This window comes from Hibiscus syriacus, unplaced genomic scaffold (assembly GCF_006381635.1).
Source record: "Hibiscus syriacus cultivar Baekdansim isolate YM2019G1 unplaced genomic scaffold, ASM638163v2 tig00110402_pilon, whole genome shotgun sequence".
Lineage (NCBI taxonomy): Eukaryota > Viridiplantae > Streptophyta > Magnoliopsida > Malvales > Malvaceae > Hibiscus > Hibiscus syriacus.
The window spans coordinates 522,875-540,770 of NW_024062722.1; the positions used below are offsets into that span (position 1 = coordinate 522,875).

The following is a 17,896-nucleotide window of genomic DNA, read 5'->3' on the forward strand; positions in this document are numbered from 1 at the left end:
TAAAATATATTTTATTTTTTCTAAATCCTATATATTACCACGAAATACAAAAATAACAAATTTATCTTCTCTCTTATTTTACGTTTCAAATTCTACGACTATAAATTTAGTTAGTTTTTCTAAAATCGTATGGTCTCTATCTATTAAGCCTTCGATTGAAGATTCTGATCGCAAAAGTCTTTGCTTGTTAGTATATTTATTATTTAGGGTTTAGGATTAGAAAAAATGTCTTGTTAGTATATTCATAATTTATGATATGCATTCGGACAATGTGAAAATGTAAATTTTACATTTGGATTGGATCGAGAATCGGATATATGTTATGTTATCATGTCACACTGGGTTAGGATTGATGGGGAAGTTAAGTGTAATCACCCAACGGGGTGAATTTCACTCCAGATTCAATGGCTCATGTATTTGTGACGGATCCCACTTTGGATGGTTCTAGTAGAGAATGGGGGAACCTATTATTCGATCGGCATAAGGTGTATTATCCATTTTCATTTGCATATTTATTTCTCCATTTTATATATTTCAGAATGTTAGGATCGGATCGACATATCGAGTATCAAAGTTTCAAATTTAAATTACATTTTTTTACAAAAATTATTTTATGCAAAGTGATAATAATTGTATAAATTATTTGAAAATATGATTTCAAATCTGTTAAAATTTTTTAATTAATTTTTGGATCACTTTAGTGATCAATGTAACCTTCTAGATTTTGTTGTAACATTTAGGTCAGATTTGGGGTTATAGTGGTTCAATTAAAATGAACTTGAAGAAATTCACCTTATTTATTGTAATTATGAGCTATTGTAAAAACTCTTAATTATTTCATAGTTCAGATTTGGGTGATTTATGTTGAGATAGACTTGATGAAATAACATACGTAAGTGAGAAGGATTAGCCACCCTCTATGAAAAACGTTGAGTCGTTTTTCTAATACACTTACTATAATCCTGAAGAAAGAGGACTATATATATACATTAGTATATATACTTTGTAGACTCATTGGGTACTTCGTTGGATAAAGAGGTTAGTTGTGCGTTATGAGTTCATCCTAATCTTTGAATGTTCAAGATTTGTTCACTTATCTAAGAGAAGAATTACTCGTCATCACTATGTATCATATACATTCACTTGTGCTCAGGGCCGTGGTTGGGTTTTTGGGGGCCCTGTACAAATTCTTATAAAGGGGCCCCTATTTTCTAGATATATTCGATTTCGGGGCAACAATAGTGGCATCTTTTGACAAACGCCGCGATAGATCCATCTATAATGGCGTTTTATCAATAAAGCCACAACAATAGTGGCAATTTTTTATAACGTCGCTATAGATCCATCTATAGTGACGTTTATTGGAAAAACGCCACTATATATATACTTTTTTGGGGCCATTTTTTGGGGGCCCTGCGCGGTTGCGCAGTTCGCGCCGCCTCATCCACGGCCATGCTTGTGCTTAAGCAACTAATCTCGGTATTGTTCTTATTGTGTTTTAACTTCAATGCTCATTTTTAACGAAAGAATTATTCCACTATTAGGGGAGAAGAAAATGACTTTTATCTTAATCTTTTCTTCGCTCTTTAAAAGCTCTATTATTTCTGAGTTTTGAGAAGAGAGTAATACCTCCTAAGTTCACTCTATTTTTCGGGAGTACGGAATTTGGAGAGTCGTGTTAACTCCGAAAGGTCATTAGTCTATTGTAGCGATTACAAACATCGGGACGAATTCACTTCTAAGACAGTGGTTCGAACCACAACACATCATTCTATTTGTTCACTATTTATTCTTATCCTACCGTTGATAATTTAATTCATTCCACGTAATAACAATTGGAACAAATTGAATATTAGAGAGAACAATTTGATTCGAATTCGATAATTTTTTTCATCTCCCCTAATTCAATAATGTTGATTTTTTGTTGTTGAAAAATATAAAATATAATAGGGTTTATAAAGAGTGAGGTCAGGTCGTATTCGAGTTTAGGATGAATTTTTTTACCTTACTTGACCCATGATAATAGTATAACTTTTATCTATATATTTAGAGATAATCGTTATAATATTCTCATCCTTGTGATTTTTTAATTAGGTCTCTATTTTTCTAAGTAAAAATAAAATTTATTTTATATATTTGTATCGAGTCGAGCCATGAATCAAGTCGGATTTAGATTTTACCTTAAAATTTAGGTTTCAAGTCAGATAAGACCTCCCTATACTCAAGCCTGATTTGGGCTACGAGGTATGTTTTTCGGATCGGGCTAGATTGCTCAAAAACTCAACCCAAGTTGACATTGTCGTCATCCCTACTAAATATCAATTGGTCAAGTGAGACGAGATGTCAATCCCTTAATCAAGATCAATGGTTTCAACCCAAAATTTTAAACGAAGAAATTGAGTTAGGATGACAATCTCTATAATGGATCTTTCTAATATCTAATTCGAATTAGTCATCATTAGATCGCATACCAAAAGAACTATTAGGATAAATTTTAAATAAAGTTTTCGATTGTTATTTTTTTGTTTATTGCAAATGAAGTAAATAAAGTAATAAACAAAGAAGAGCTGACTAAAGGTTACATGGAGGATAAAATCAACGACTTGGATTGAATTTTAGTGTCCAAATTGCAAAGTTTCAAAGATTTGATTTGGCCAATTTGAGTCGTAAAGTTATCAAACACAATATATTTTTAATTCGATAACGGATTGCATAAAACGTTTCACTTTCAAAATCTTTCCATTTTATATATTATTTCAGGGTAAAGTACACAAATGGTTTCCCGACTACAAGGTGTTGTTTTATTAAGTTCCTCGACTTTTAAAAGTTACAAAATGATCCTTCGACTATAGAATATATCTTTATTTAGTCGCTCGACTATTAAAAGTTACAAAATAGTCACTCGGCTATTCATTATGTTCCAAACTTGTTTTGTTTGTTTGTTAAAAACGGTTGTTGTATGAGCTAAACGTTAATATGATGACTGGGATATGAGAGCCGTTTGAGATTTTTGGATCAGATTTTACCATAGCATAGTCAATATGTTAGCTTTTAGCTTGGACTGTCATCAATTTTTAATGGAAAATGATGAGTTTGGAATATAATGAATAATCGAGTGACCATTTTGTAACTTTTAAAAGTCGGGGGAGTCAACAAAACATCACCCCATAATCGAGGGACCATTTGTATACTTTACCTATTATTTTAATATCTAATCGAAGTTAATTGATTGAATAATAAATTGAGTGTACGATTGAATTGATCTCCTGTTTAATTTTTTTAATATTGGATGTAGATGCGGAACGTAGTCGCGGATCCAATAAGGCGTGAGAGTGAATAAATGTCTATTCTGAAATCTAATTTTTTTTAGTTAATTATCAAACTAAGTATTTAACGTCTCGATAAACAAAATGTTATAAATCAATAACATAAGTGATCGAAATATAATAAATAAATAATTTATACGATTAGAATGTTATTTTTTAAATTCAATGACAAAAAATAAATACGTATGAAATGCTCAATTTATAGCTTATCTTTAAAGATTATTGAAATGTTTACGTTATGAATTGTTTACTATTTAAAAATGTGGAATTTTGTCAAAAAATACTCATTAACTATTTTCGTCTAAGATGTGGCCATTCCTATCCATACAATTCTCTTCATTAAAAAAAAGTCAACTTCAATATGAATTAATATTTAATACCTTCATCTTTCTCTTATTACAAATTGGTCCAATTATATATATGATAGGATCTTGTTACATAATAAAAAATGCTTGTAGTTTTACACATATTTAGGACCGTTGGATGAGTGAAAATAGATTGTTGAGATTAAAAGTAGGAAATGTGAAGATTTTCAATGAAAAAAGAACAAGAAGTCAATCAAAGCCGTCTATTTTCACTCACACAATGGTCCTAAATCTGTGTAAAACTAAAGATTTTGTATTATGTAAGTGGATCACAACCTTGTGTGTGTGTATATATAGGGGTGTGCAAATCCCGGTCGGTGATTTCTCGGCCTGTGTCCCGACCCGGATGTTGCGGGTACCCGATAATCAGGTACCCGGTTTTATTCATTTTCAAATTATTAATTTTAAAAAAAATATACACAAATTTAAATGTTCGAAACTTCAAATTACATACTCCAACATCCGAACATAAAATTTAAAAGTTTGAAATATAAAATCTAATAATTCATAATATAAATAATTCATTATTTATATATATAATAAAAAAAAATAAAAACTAACCGGGTTCTAGGGTAACTGGGTACCTGGAAAAACACAATTTTGTGACCCGGGCCCGACCCGGGAAATGTCAGGTAGGGTACCCGACCCGGTCGGGTAATTTTTTTAAGAAATTTTTTTAATGTTTGGGTTGGCGAGTCGGGTCAACAGGGTCAAATATTTTTGCACACGTATATATATATGCGTGTGTGTGGAAAGTGGATATTATGAATATTTATTATTATAAGTTTATAACACATGGTTTTGGTTCAATTCTTAGATATGATATTTTTTAAGAGGAATTGTAATGAATTTTATATCCTAAATTCTAAACAAATACGAAATATTAAAAATATGATGTGAACTATAAATTCTATTATTGAAGTTTAGTGACATAATAAAATAATATCGTTAATTAATTAGTGACATAATAGCAAACAAATAAAATAATGTCAGACTGAGAAATTAAATTACATTTTTTAAAAAAGTTTAGTGATCAAAATAAGAATATTATTAAAATTGAGTGATGAAAATTTGAATTTACCCCTAAAAATAAATATGTTTTGCTGAATTTTCCTAGACCACGGCATTAAACGAGTCCCACACTCCACTATTAGTGTGAGAACATGGAAGATTCGACCCATAATCTGAACGCAAACATTTGAGTTTTTCCTACTTCATGCTTCCGTTGACCGTTCACATCAAAGACCATATGATATTAATATTTTTTTAATTAATCACTAGTATTCGATCTATTGACCGACTAATCCAGATCGGGTACTGCAGAGGCGAGAGCGACCCTCCCAACCCAGTTTTCTCCGTTCGCAAACGCCATAATTCGAGCCTCTGACTGTACTTAAAGATCTAATACTTCATCTCACTAAACCAACTGGTTGTCAATATAAAAAAATATAAAATAAGATTTCAGGAAGAGAGAAAGAATATTAAATTGATTTTTTAATAATATACAAAAAGTCAAACTTTGCCCAGTCGACAACTTTCCAGCATTATTGCTTTTTATATAATCAATTTTGGACAGCTAAACATTCAAAATCAAAGAAAATAAAGGAAATATAAGTTCTCTCTCAATATTTTTGTATTTTATTCTTCTTTTCTTTTGATTTTTGTTTACTCGGTAGATATATCAGTCAACAAATTAACGTTTAGCTCAAATTACCATCAATTTTTTTAACGAAAAGGGACGTGTTTGGAATATATGAATAGTCGACGACAATTTTGTAACTTTGAATAATCTGGAGACTCAATAAAATATCACCCTATAGTCGTGGATCATTTGTGTGCTTTACCCTAAAATTTTTAGTTTTACACTTTTTAGTATTGGTGAACGAATGAAAACGAGGTTAATAATAGGAAATGAAAATATATTCCAAGGAAAGAAGAACAAGAAGATAATCCCGACCATTTATTTGTGCCGATCTTACCATCCTAATAAAGTACAAAAACAACGAAATAATCTCAGCCTTTTAAAACGTATAAAAACTATATTTTTTATAATATATAAACCGCCTAAAATATCGAATGTTTAAACATATTTGATTACACGTCTTACAGATAACGATATCGATCGAATTAAACTCGATTAATATAAACATGATATTTTTTAAACTTGGATAAAGTGTGAGGGCGTTCTTAAATTATACAGGAACATCAAACTGTTGGAACTTTCTTGTTTTTATTTGGGCTATTTGATTACGAAATGTTTTTTTTTATCTATTCTTTGATATTTTGACTATTTTAGTGCAATTTTAATTGGTCCAACCCAGCAGAATAATTTGAATAAACACTACACATTGGTGACTGTAAGAGAGTTGAAAATTCTTGTATGGAAAGTGGGGAAAAAATTAGGCTTCGTTTAGTCTTAGAAAATAGGGTAAAGTACGTAAATGATCCTCCGACTATAGGATATTATTTTATTAAGTCCTTCGATTATTGAAAGATACAAAATGGTCCTCCAAATTTACGGTGTTGCTTTGTTGGGTCCCTCGACTATTAAAAGTTAAAAAACTGTCACCCGACTATTCATTATATTCCAAACTCATCATTTTCTGTTAAAAAATTGAAGGTCGATTGATATGGATGTTAACTCATTTTGTTCCAAACTCGTCATTTTCTGTTAAAAAATTGGAGGTCGTCTGATATGGATGTTAACATAATGATTGGGTTATGATAGTCGTTTGACATTGAACGCTCACACCCCTTGTATTTCTGGTGCTCGAACCCAATACTTCAAGGAATTATTTTGTTATTAATATATATGTGTCAACCCTAAAAAATATTTATGGATGTGTGAGCGTGTGTGAACGCTTTGACATTCAACAATGTTTTATTAATAGAAGTTAAACCTGCCATTGAATCAATATACACATATATAATACGTAAGCTGCATTGAAAAAACCGGTTTTAGCCAATCGAATTTGTAATTAGGGTAAACTACATAAATGGTCCCCTGGCTATAGAGTAGTGCTTTGTTGAGTCATCAGATTATTAAAAGTTATAAAATGATCCCTCGACTATAGTTACTACTTTGTTGAGTCCTCCGACTATTAAACGTTACAAAATGGTCACTCAACTATTCATGTCTCTAACTCGTTCTTTTCCAATAAAAAATTGACGGTCGTCTAAGTTGTACGTAAACCTGTTGACTTGGATAAATAAAGTATGATCCCATAATCGTTTGTGTTGTGTAGTTGTTTGAGATTATGGGATGAAATTTTATTATATCCAGACAACAGGTCAACGTCCAGCTCAGATACTACAACAATTTTTTAACAAAAAATGACGAGTTTGGAACATATGAATAGTTGAATGCCCACTTCATAACTTTTAATAGTTGGAGACTCGACAAAAGAATGTCCTATCGTTGGAGGACCATTTTATAACTTTTAGTAGTCGGATGAAAGAACCGATGTTTAAAAGAACTTCGAATCCACTAACGATCAGTTGGTCTAGTGGAATGAAACAAATTGGGTTGAAAATAAATCGGAATCCTACACTCAAACTTGATTCACAACCCCTATCCAGCTAAGAGGGCAGTCAGGAAAAAAAATATCTATTTTTTCATGTTCCTGTAACAAAGACTTATAAAGTCAAACAAAAACAACAGCTGAAACATCGTCTTCAAGAACTCCACAAGCCTCTCGTTTTTATCGTTTATAAATTCTACAACCAAACCACTTGCAATTTTGTGCAGTGTTTGAGTTTCTTTCTAGCTTTGGTTCTGTCTTATTTTTCTGGCATTTCAAGACATGGGGACTGAAGCTTCTTCAGACAGAGATTATGGCAGAAACAACAACAACAGTGTAAGTAAAATTCTTTCATCTTTTTATGCATGTACCGTTTTGTCTTCATTTCTTCTCAGTAAAATTCTTTAGTTTTCAGTAATTTTTCAAACTGACCAATAAATTTCATGAATATATATATGATTATGATCTATTTATACAGTGTAACACTCGTTTAGTTTTACGTAGATTTAAGATTTGGGTTAGTCTAAAGCTTGAAAGAAAGATAATCATGGTTCAATGGTTTTCAATTTCATATCAAGGGTTCGTCATTTTCTAAAAACATGACTATCTTATTCAGATAAAAATTAAGGAAAAACTACATGTTTAGTACGTAAACTATTACTTGTGCTTTGTTTTGGTACTCAAACTTCATTCCCCCCCCCCAAAAAAAACCATACCTAACATTTAGTTTATGTTTCATTTTAGTAGTCCTCCATTAAAAACTTAACGAGGATGCTGATGTGTCATCATAATATGATGTCACATTATCATTGAAAAAAGTAAAAAAATATATCACGTCAGTAGTTATGTTAAGTTTAAAACAACGGGGGTACCAAATTGAAACTAAAACTAAATGTTAGGTATGGTTTTGAAAAAAAATAAAATTTGAATACCGAAACAGAATAAAAGTAATAGTTTAGGTACTAAACATGTAATTTACCCCAAAAATTAATTACTTTTTTCATATGATATTTAGTCTTAAAAGTTAAAACTTGAATAATCACACTTGGTTATCTAAGAAATTGAAATTATTATTTTAATTGTTGAACCAATTTGCATTTATTTTCTTTCTTCATACATTTAAAATCGATTTTATTTTAATTTTTGAGTGTTAAATCATGAATGAAATAGTAATATGATACTCGATTATATTGGTATAGACGACATAAATTCATGTTCCATTCACGTCATTTCGTTTTTCCCCCTCTTTTATTTTCTTCATCCAAAAATGAAAGTTTTATAGTTTCATATATACGTGTTACGTTAGCGTTGTAATTACCATCATTCTACATCTTCTTCGACCACTTAAGATACAAAGAAACTCTTTTTATCGTCTCTTGCCACTCTATCAACGTCATTTAATCAACGTAAAATTAAGATATACAACTCAATATTGAGGTTTGAAAGAATATACTTTATCGGCGATAAACTAAAAAAATTCTAAAACCAATGATTTTTTATGGAAAATAAAGAATGTTTAGGGGTGTATTTCATTATTTTTAAAGAGAAATATATAATCATAATATTTTTAAATATTTAATGTCAAAACGATTAAAATAGGAACGAATAGAAAGTTCATCGAATAAATTAAAAGTTTTTAAATTTTTAATAACCAAAATAAGTGTGAGAAGTAAATTGAATTTTTGAAATTTATAATTTATCATTGAATTTAGGGTAATTACATGTTTAGTTCTTAAACTATCAGTTTCGGTCTATTTTACACTTTTAATATCTAAACTTTAAAAAAAATCAAAATCACACTTAATTTTTCAAATCCATGTCTAAGGTTTAGGTATTAAAATAAACTAAAACTGATAGTTTATATATTAACCTCGTAATTTACCCTTGAATTTATTATTGTCTAAGGTTAAGATTTAGGGTTTTGTGTTTATATTAAATCTAGTTTACAACTTGGCTTGGATTTATTATGGTAGAGCACAAGATTCTTAATCTTGAGGTCGTGGGATCGAGTCCCATGGAGGGCATTTCATAATTCGGAGGTCTCCTACGGAAGCTGCTCTCAACCTAGTGTTGCGGGCAACCTACTATCTTAACTCCTCCTTACCCCATTACATATGGGAACGAGGGACAACCATTTCTTTGGAAAAAACCAAAAGCATGTAGTTGTAATTGTCTATATTCTACGAAAAATTTAATTACAGATCCAGAAATATTTTTTAGAGTGGGTACATATAGACTGTTAATAAAAAAAATGATTGGGTCGGTACAATTAAAATTTTAGGATAGACACAAATAAAATTTCAGGATAGGCGCGATCAATAAAATAAGAAACTAATTAAAAAAATTTCAGATTTCAGATGGGCACGTGCCCACCCTAAACCCTATATAGCCCTGCCACTAGATGAAACAAGAGATGATTTTGTTATCGAGTTTCGGATTCAAGTATATTGAATGTCAATGGTATTTGACTATTTATTGTCAAATGAGTTGAGAGAATTTTAAACGTATAGTGACTTATAGTCGCCCTTATATTAATTAAAAAACAAGAGTTGATAGTTCACAGTTATTTTTAAAATAATATTTAAGTCGGAATTATATTTAAAAATAAGATAAATTACACGTTTAACACCTAAATAATTAGTTTTGTTCTATTTTAGTACCCCAAGCTTTATTTATTTTTTAAATCATACTTAACTTTTAGTTTATGTTTCATTGTGGTGCCCGCCATTAAAAATTAACAATGATATTAACATGTCACCATAAGATAATGTTACGTCATCATTGAAAAATAAATAAAAAAATATTTCTTCTATTAATTTTTTAATGTCAGTGTATCAAATTAAAATCTAAAATAAATGCTAGATATAATTTTGATAAATAATAAAGTTTGGGTACCAAAATAGAATAAAATAATATTTAGATATTAAATATGTAGTTTATTCTTAAAAATATATCAAAACATATTAAAAAGATAGTAGATGAAATTTCATATATTTTAGATTTTTAATGTATTTTATTAAAAATTTGTTATCGGGCCGGAATTTTGTATGCAGTATAACGACGAGCAATTAGCAAAGCAGAAAGCAATTGATGATTGGCTGCCAATCACTTCATCAAGAAATGCAAAATGGTGGTATTCAGCTTTCCACAACGTCACCGCCATGGTTGGAGCTGGTGTACTCAGTCTTCCTTACGCAATGTCAGAACTCGGATGGTATGCTCACCAACTGTTCACTCAAATTCCCCAAGCAAATATGAAACAGAGAAACTCAACGTCCCCCCCCCTTTTTTTGTTTGGTTTCAGGGGTCCCGGTGTGGTTGTTCTAGTCCTATCATGGATTATTACCTTCTATACGCTATGGCAGATGGTCGAAATGCACGAAATGGTACCCGGGAGACGTTTCGATAGATATCATGAACTGGGTCAATATGCCTTTGGTGAAAAGCTCGGCCTTTACATCGTGGTGCCTCAGCAACTTATCGTTGAAGTCGGTGTCTGCATTGTTTATATGGTTACGGAGGCAGATCGTTGAAGAAGTTCCATGACACTGTCTGCAGTACGTGCAAAGACATCAAACTAACATTTTTCATCATGATCTTTGCCTCTGTTCACTTTGTGCTGTCTCACCTTCCCAACTTCAACTCCATCTCGGGTGTCTCCTTGGCCGCCGCAGTCATGTCTTTGAGGTTTCAAATAGTTTAAATTGTCATTTCCGATAAATTAAATCGATCTCGATGTTAATGTTTGATGGTTGCCTTGACATACAGTTATTCTACTATTGCTTGGGGAGCTTCAGTGGACAAGGGAGTTCAGCCAGACGTGCAATATGGGTACCTAGCTAAGACTACAGCAGGAACAGTTTTCAACTTCTTCAGTGCTTTGGGGGATGTTGCTTTCGCCTATGCTGGGCACAACGTAGTCTTGGAAATCCAAGCTACCATCCCTTCTACGCCCGAGAAACCGTCGAAGGGACCGATGTGGAGAGGCGTTATCGTTGCCTATATAGTTGTGGCCTTGTGCTACTTCCCTGTCGCTTTAGTCGGGTATTGGATGTTCGGCAATTCAGTCAAAGACAACATCCTCATTTCATTGGAGAAACCAGCATGGCTTATTGCTATGGCTAACATGTTTGTTGTTGTTCATGTTATCGGAAGCTACCAGGTTTGTATTGACCATTTCCATTGAAGATTTCGTACTCATCTCCTACAAGATAGTTGATTAGATTTTGGGTTTGACTCGAGTCTTTGGCTATGCAGATATATGCGATGCCGGTTTTCGACATGATGGAAACCGTATTAGTTAAGAAGTTGAACTTCAAGCCGAGTAGAACACTTCGATTCATCGTCCGCAACTTTTACGTCGGTAAGTGAAATTCTTCTTATATTTCATCATGCTGCAACTGAAATTCATCGGCATTTTTATTTATGTATCGAATCTTCATTGCAGCAATCACGATGTTCATTGGCATCTGTTTCCCTTTCTTCGGAGGTCTTCTCGGATTTTTCGGAGGATTTGCTTTTGCACCAACAACATACTTTGTAAGCCATATTATTTTTCATACCATTTCATATCTTTCAAGAGAATGCATTTCTCTTTGAAGGATGTAAACTCATTTTCACTGGGTTGATTTTGTTCTTTAGCTCCCTTGCATCATGTGGCTTGCCATTTACAAACCAAGAAGGTTTGGCTTATCTTGGTGGACTAACTGGGTATGTAAAACTTGATTTAGATTCTATTAACCTTATCGTCTCGATGTGTTTCGAATCGGCTTTTATTTGGCTTTCCTTTTTCTTTCTGCAGATCTGCATTGTACTAGGTGTTCTATTGATGATTGTATCACCAATTGGAGGGTTGAGGCAAATCATCCTCCAAGCCAAGGACTATGAATTTTTCTCATAGGTGTGATCTACTTGATCAAGAATGACATGAAGTGCAACAAATTGCAGAGTAACAACAAATGAAGAACATGATAGTTATAGTTCGTCTGATGAGGACGTTGACGACCTCGGAAAATCGAAGTTGCAACCTTAAACCATGTATAAATACAAAATAGTTTTTCCTTTGTTTTCAGTTGTTTTGCTGCTTGTGAGAAGAAAAAAAAACTGTTACTACAGTTATATAATGGTCGTCACTTAAAAGTGTATTGGCTTCATCTTTTTGGTCAAGATTCATAGGAAATGGTAGCAAAACCCAAGTTTAGACATGGAAAGCTAAGCACATACAGATATAAGATGCCTGTCAAACTCAAAGTTGAACCTCAAATACCAAACCGAAAAATCGTGTCCGATGTATGTTCAAAATGTATATAGGATATAACACTTCAGGAACTTTCAGATAGACAAGAAATGAAAATGCCTACATTGAACATATGCTTGTATCTAACTCACATGCAAGTTCGAATGATATAGCCTTGAATCGTGGCCAATAATCCTAAATTTAATTATTACAAACTATGTAATAAGGATAAGTCGAAGTTGCATACGCTGAGATGATGATGATGATGATAAAACCCTGTACTTTCTCTACACTTAATTACACCCTTAACCTCTAGCTTATAATTAAACAAGCTCCTAACCTTCTATTTCACCTTAAGATAAGGGCTGACCTGGATACAACACAAAGGATAAAAGTCTTACTTGAGTGTTGGAAAAGTATAGGGGCCTATTTAAATATCAAACTGGTATTTCTTGAATCTATGTTGTTCAAGTACATGTTTGTGGCACCTGTGTCCCAAAAATATTCAGACATGAATATGGTATATATATGAAGGACGGAACTAAGATCAAACATTGAGAGAAACCATATTTGGTCGATATTTCAACTCAAAAAAATTACTACTACAACAAAAAATTTGGGAGGGGCAACCGCCGTTCCCACGTCCTAAATGGCTTCGTCCCTGTACACATACTCGCATTACTCGTATCCGACACGTCCGAGTTCGTGTAACATAGCTTTGAATCATAACCAGTAATATGCAGACAGTAACAAGAGCTGTTAATGTCAAATGATTGAAGCTTTGATAAGTATAAATTGGGGAAATGTATTAGAAGTAAAACTAAATCAAACCACACAAGAGACTAATGTTATAACATAAATCATCCAATGAGTAAAACCAAAACTTCGTTGCGAAAAAGTAATCAATTCTGATCTCAAATTCCTCATCAAAGAACAAAGATGAAATATTAATCCCCCTCTTCAAGCACCTTCTAAAGATCACAATTCCTTCTCCAATTTACCCTTTTTCTCTCTAAACAATTCAACCCACAAGTTAGAAATCCACAAGATGCTAACACCAATGGCGGAAGCAACAACGAACATCCAAGAATCCAAATCTGGGGATGACATCATCAGCTCCCATTAATGTAAAACACCCCATTTGGTACATGAAAAGGGCCCAAAATTCCCCTAACAACGCTGTAAAAGGCGTAGAAATAAGGGGACAAGAAGGAGTAAACCTTTGCGGCCAGCTGGTTGTCGTGTCTCCGAGCAGTCGCCAGAGTCCAAACGTTCTGGCAAAAGCTGGTGACCTCCGCTAGAATCAAGAGGGAGAGTATCGAGAACGAGCCGTGGTAGACGACGTAGCGGCACGTGACGAAACGAAGAGAGTCGCCAAATGATGAGCGATGAAGAGGACGTCTGAAGGCAAGAAGACAAGGTAGTGCAGTAGATCTGTGAGGAAATAAGCGATGCTGTAATCCAAAACCAAATTCTGGGTTCTTGTGTTCGGCGAAGAAAACCCAACGTTCGGGTCGGAAAAGATGGCGAAAGCGGCTAAGAAAACGGCCGGCGTGCCATGGAAGAGAGAGATGAAGCAAGAAGAAGCTTCGGGCCGGATCTTGGGACTCCAGCTACGGAAAACAATGAAGTAAGCAATCAAATATAGGATAAAAAACATGGAGAAAACAAAGGGAGATTGGGATTGAGGAGAAACGGGAATTTCCATCGAAATTTAGCTTTTCCCCCCCGTCTTTTTCGTTTTCTTTCTGGGTTGGGTAGGAAATCGAAAGGAAATGGAAAATTTCTAAGAATCCTGGAGACGGGTATGATTTGATTTTGGGGAAATTTTGGTGAAACGGTAGTGTTGACGAAAAGAATATCAAACCGAATTAGACCTAATTTTAACTCGAAAAGAATATTAAATCGAATCTAAATCGAATACTATATAATATATAATATCATTTATAAATATATCTAAAATTATATTATTAAAAATAACAGGTATTATTATTATTATTTTAAATTTAATAAAAATATTATATTATAATCAAACATTAATATTGAATTTAAATTTTTAATTGATAATAAAAATTATAATTATAATTTTTATTTTTTTAATTAAATAAATCGTACAACAAACTTTTCGGTCTGGATAAATAAAAAAATACCACAAATTCTAATATACATTATAGGACAAGTTTGAGTTAAATTATAAACCTGACAATTGAATTTGATTGAAATTGTACTCAAATAATAAAATTTAAAAAATACATGTTTTATGAAAAATATCAATAATTCTATATATACTCAATTTGACTCATATTTAACTCAACTTGAATTGACACGAACATCTAAAGTTGACCCAAGCTGAAAATAATTGATCGGATATTGACCCAACCCAAAAATCAATCGATCTGATTTATCATACCCGAAATCAATCGATCTGATATTGACCATATACGATACCCAAATCGACCCGACTTATTATAGATCCAAATAAAACCAAATCCGGAATGACCCGACCCGACTTACTATAGACTCGAATAAAGCTAAAACTGAAATGAATCGAACCCATCCCGAATTAAGACTAAACCTAAAATAACCTAAACCGAAAAAAAAAAACCAGAATGTTTATATTTTGGGATCAAAATGTAAAAAAAAAAAGTATAGCGGCAAGCTAAATATGAGCATACATTTTATCTTATACTAAACTTTATTCTTTTTTACATTTTAATCCATTCACTTTCATTTATTGTATTATATCCCAAAAGAGAAAAGAAGAAGAAGAAAGTGAACAAAGTTTACACAAAACATCAATTCTAAAACCCTAAACCTTGAAAACACAAACTCTTAACCCTAAATAAAATACAAGTCGCATTAAAGTTTACACAACTTATATATCACATAATTTTTCATATCTATCAAAAAATGTTTGGATATCGAGTCCATAATTGATAAGGGTGCCGTTTTTCAAAGAGTTAATTGGATTACATGTTCTCATATTATGATTCTCATTCTAAATTAATCCCTAAACTTTTAACATTCTAATTTCATCCTTAAACTATGATCATCGTTCTAAATTAGTCCTCAAACTTTTGAACATTTCAATTCCTTCCCCAAACTATGGCCTTCATTCTAAATTAGTTCCCAAACTTTTTAAATATTTTAAAATAAAATTTAGATTAAATTATGGTTGAAACTAATATATATTTGAATGAAATAGTGAAATTAATATTCAAAAGTTTGGGGACCAATTTAAAATTCGGGCCATGGTTTGGAAATGAAATTGGAATGTTCAAAAGTTTAAGGACTAATTTAAATGAAAATCATAATTTTTAAATGAAAATGGAATATCCAATAGTTTAACGACAAATTAAATCCAAAATTTAATTTAATTCATTCATAGATTCAACTTTAATAAACATCACTCAATCAATTTTAAGGCCTACTTGCTTATACATACATACATACATACATACATACATACATACATATATACATATATACATACATACATACATATTTAATATTATAAAAAATATTATAAAAAGCGAACGATAGCTTTTATAGTTGGTTATACAGAATTACATATTCATAAATTTTGAAAGTAAAAAAAATGAATAAATGCAATTAAGGATGGATTTTATGATGAGTGTGTAAAAATTTAGAAATAGCATAAATTTATGAGGGGCAAAAATTAAAAACTTATGGCGCATAAAACAAATCATTAATAGAAAATAGAAAAGAAAATAATTGTACTATATGAGAATATAAAATTTTCAAGAAAAACGACCGTCCCAACCCTATCGTTGAATGTAACGTGCTCGATAGATATGATATTGAAAATGTGATGTAACAAAGAGAGCTAAAGCTAATTAGACTTGAACTAATGTTAGCAATCACTAAGTAGGCCTTAAAAACATGTTCAAATATTTTAACCCAAATTTACATGCATAAGCCTTTGTTTTGTCATTTGGTAAGGTTTGAATGATGTTTCGACCAAAACCTCAACTCTCAAGCCTTGACAATTATTCAACACGACCTTTTTCACAATCCCCTAAGGTCAATACTTACCATGCTTCTTCATGCGGTCACGCGCGCATACATATATATATATATATTCATACATACATGCCAGCTTTCGTTCTTTTCTTTTTGGACCTTTGATGTCGAACGGCCCTCGATTAGAAAACCTAGACATAAGAAGAAGAAAGAAACTGTTAGAAGTTATAGAGGTTTAGGGTTCATTGGATAGTGGATAAGCTCAATTATGTATGCATGTATGGATAGTGGATAAGCTCAATTATGTATGCATGTATGGATAGTGGATAAGCTAAATTATGTCTGCATGTATGGATAGTGGATAAGCTCAAGTATGCGTTCATGGAAGGATGGATAAGCTCAATTGTATGCATACATGCATGGGTAGTGGATAAGCTCAAGTATGTGTGCATGCACGGATAGTGGATAAACTCAAGTATGTGTTCATGGAAGGATGATCGGTAAGCTTAAATATTTATGCATACATGAATTGGTAGCAGTGGATATGTATGCATGCATGGGAAGTGGATAAACTCAATTAGTGTGCATGCACGGATAGTGGATAAACTCAAGTATTTGTTCACGCTAGTGTAATGGATAAGCGCAATTATGTGTGCATGCAGGTTATAGTGGATATGAATGCATAATGCATGCATGTAGAGTGGATAAGCTCAATTATGTATGCAAGCATGGAATACTAGATAAGCTTAATTATTCTTATCCAACCACATGTATTCATGCCATCCAACACAGCGCGTTTGCACTTCGATGCGCTTAAATGCTTACATCCTCAGTTAGAGATTCTAGTATATTAATAGTAAATATGCTCATTGTTAGTGGTCCAACATCATGCATGCATTCCACAACCTATAAGCTAACGATACTACATACATTCATGCATGTCAGTGAATATAAACATTCCATATCAATCCTCAAACTGTAAACATATATTCTGATCCTCTCATTAACATGTCGTTAAATCTATTGGTTCGAAAATTTAATGTTTTTGAAGGTCTTGAGAATTAAACACGTGACCATTTGAAAAACTTCCAGACCTTCAGCCATATAGTATTAAATTCTTAGATTGCCACAAGGTCAATTTCCAATAAATTCGAACATATATGATTTTTTTAAAATGGTTGCTAGTTCAATTTTCATGACCTTAAAATACTAATAGAGTTAACGACATGTTAACATAAGGATCAAATTGAAACGATATTGATAACTTGAGAATGATGTAGATTGTTCTAAAATTTAGGGACTAATATAAGTTATGAGTCATAGTTTAGGGACTAATAAAGAATATTTTAAAACTCAGGGACTAGTTTAAAGACCTTGTGTAATTAATCGTAAGAAATTATTGCCCAAATGAACATGCATACTATTCAAGCTACTACTATACGTGAATGAACTAATCCACTTAGA

At 32.2% G+C, this 17,896-nt stretch overlaps 2 pseudogenes; one reads left to right on the forward strand and one right to left on the reverse strand.

Annotated features, from left to right (window-relative positions):
* The first annotated feature begins 7,417 nt into the window (after nucleotides 1-7,417).
* Nucleotides 7,418-12,254, forward strand: LOC120123640 (annotated as a pseudogene).
* A 1,065-nt stretch (nucleotides 12,255-13,319) lies between these two features.
* Nucleotides 13,320-14,298, reverse strand: LOC120123670 (annotated as a pseudogene).
* Between the last annotated feature and the right edge of the window lie 3,598 nt (nucleotides 14,299-17,896).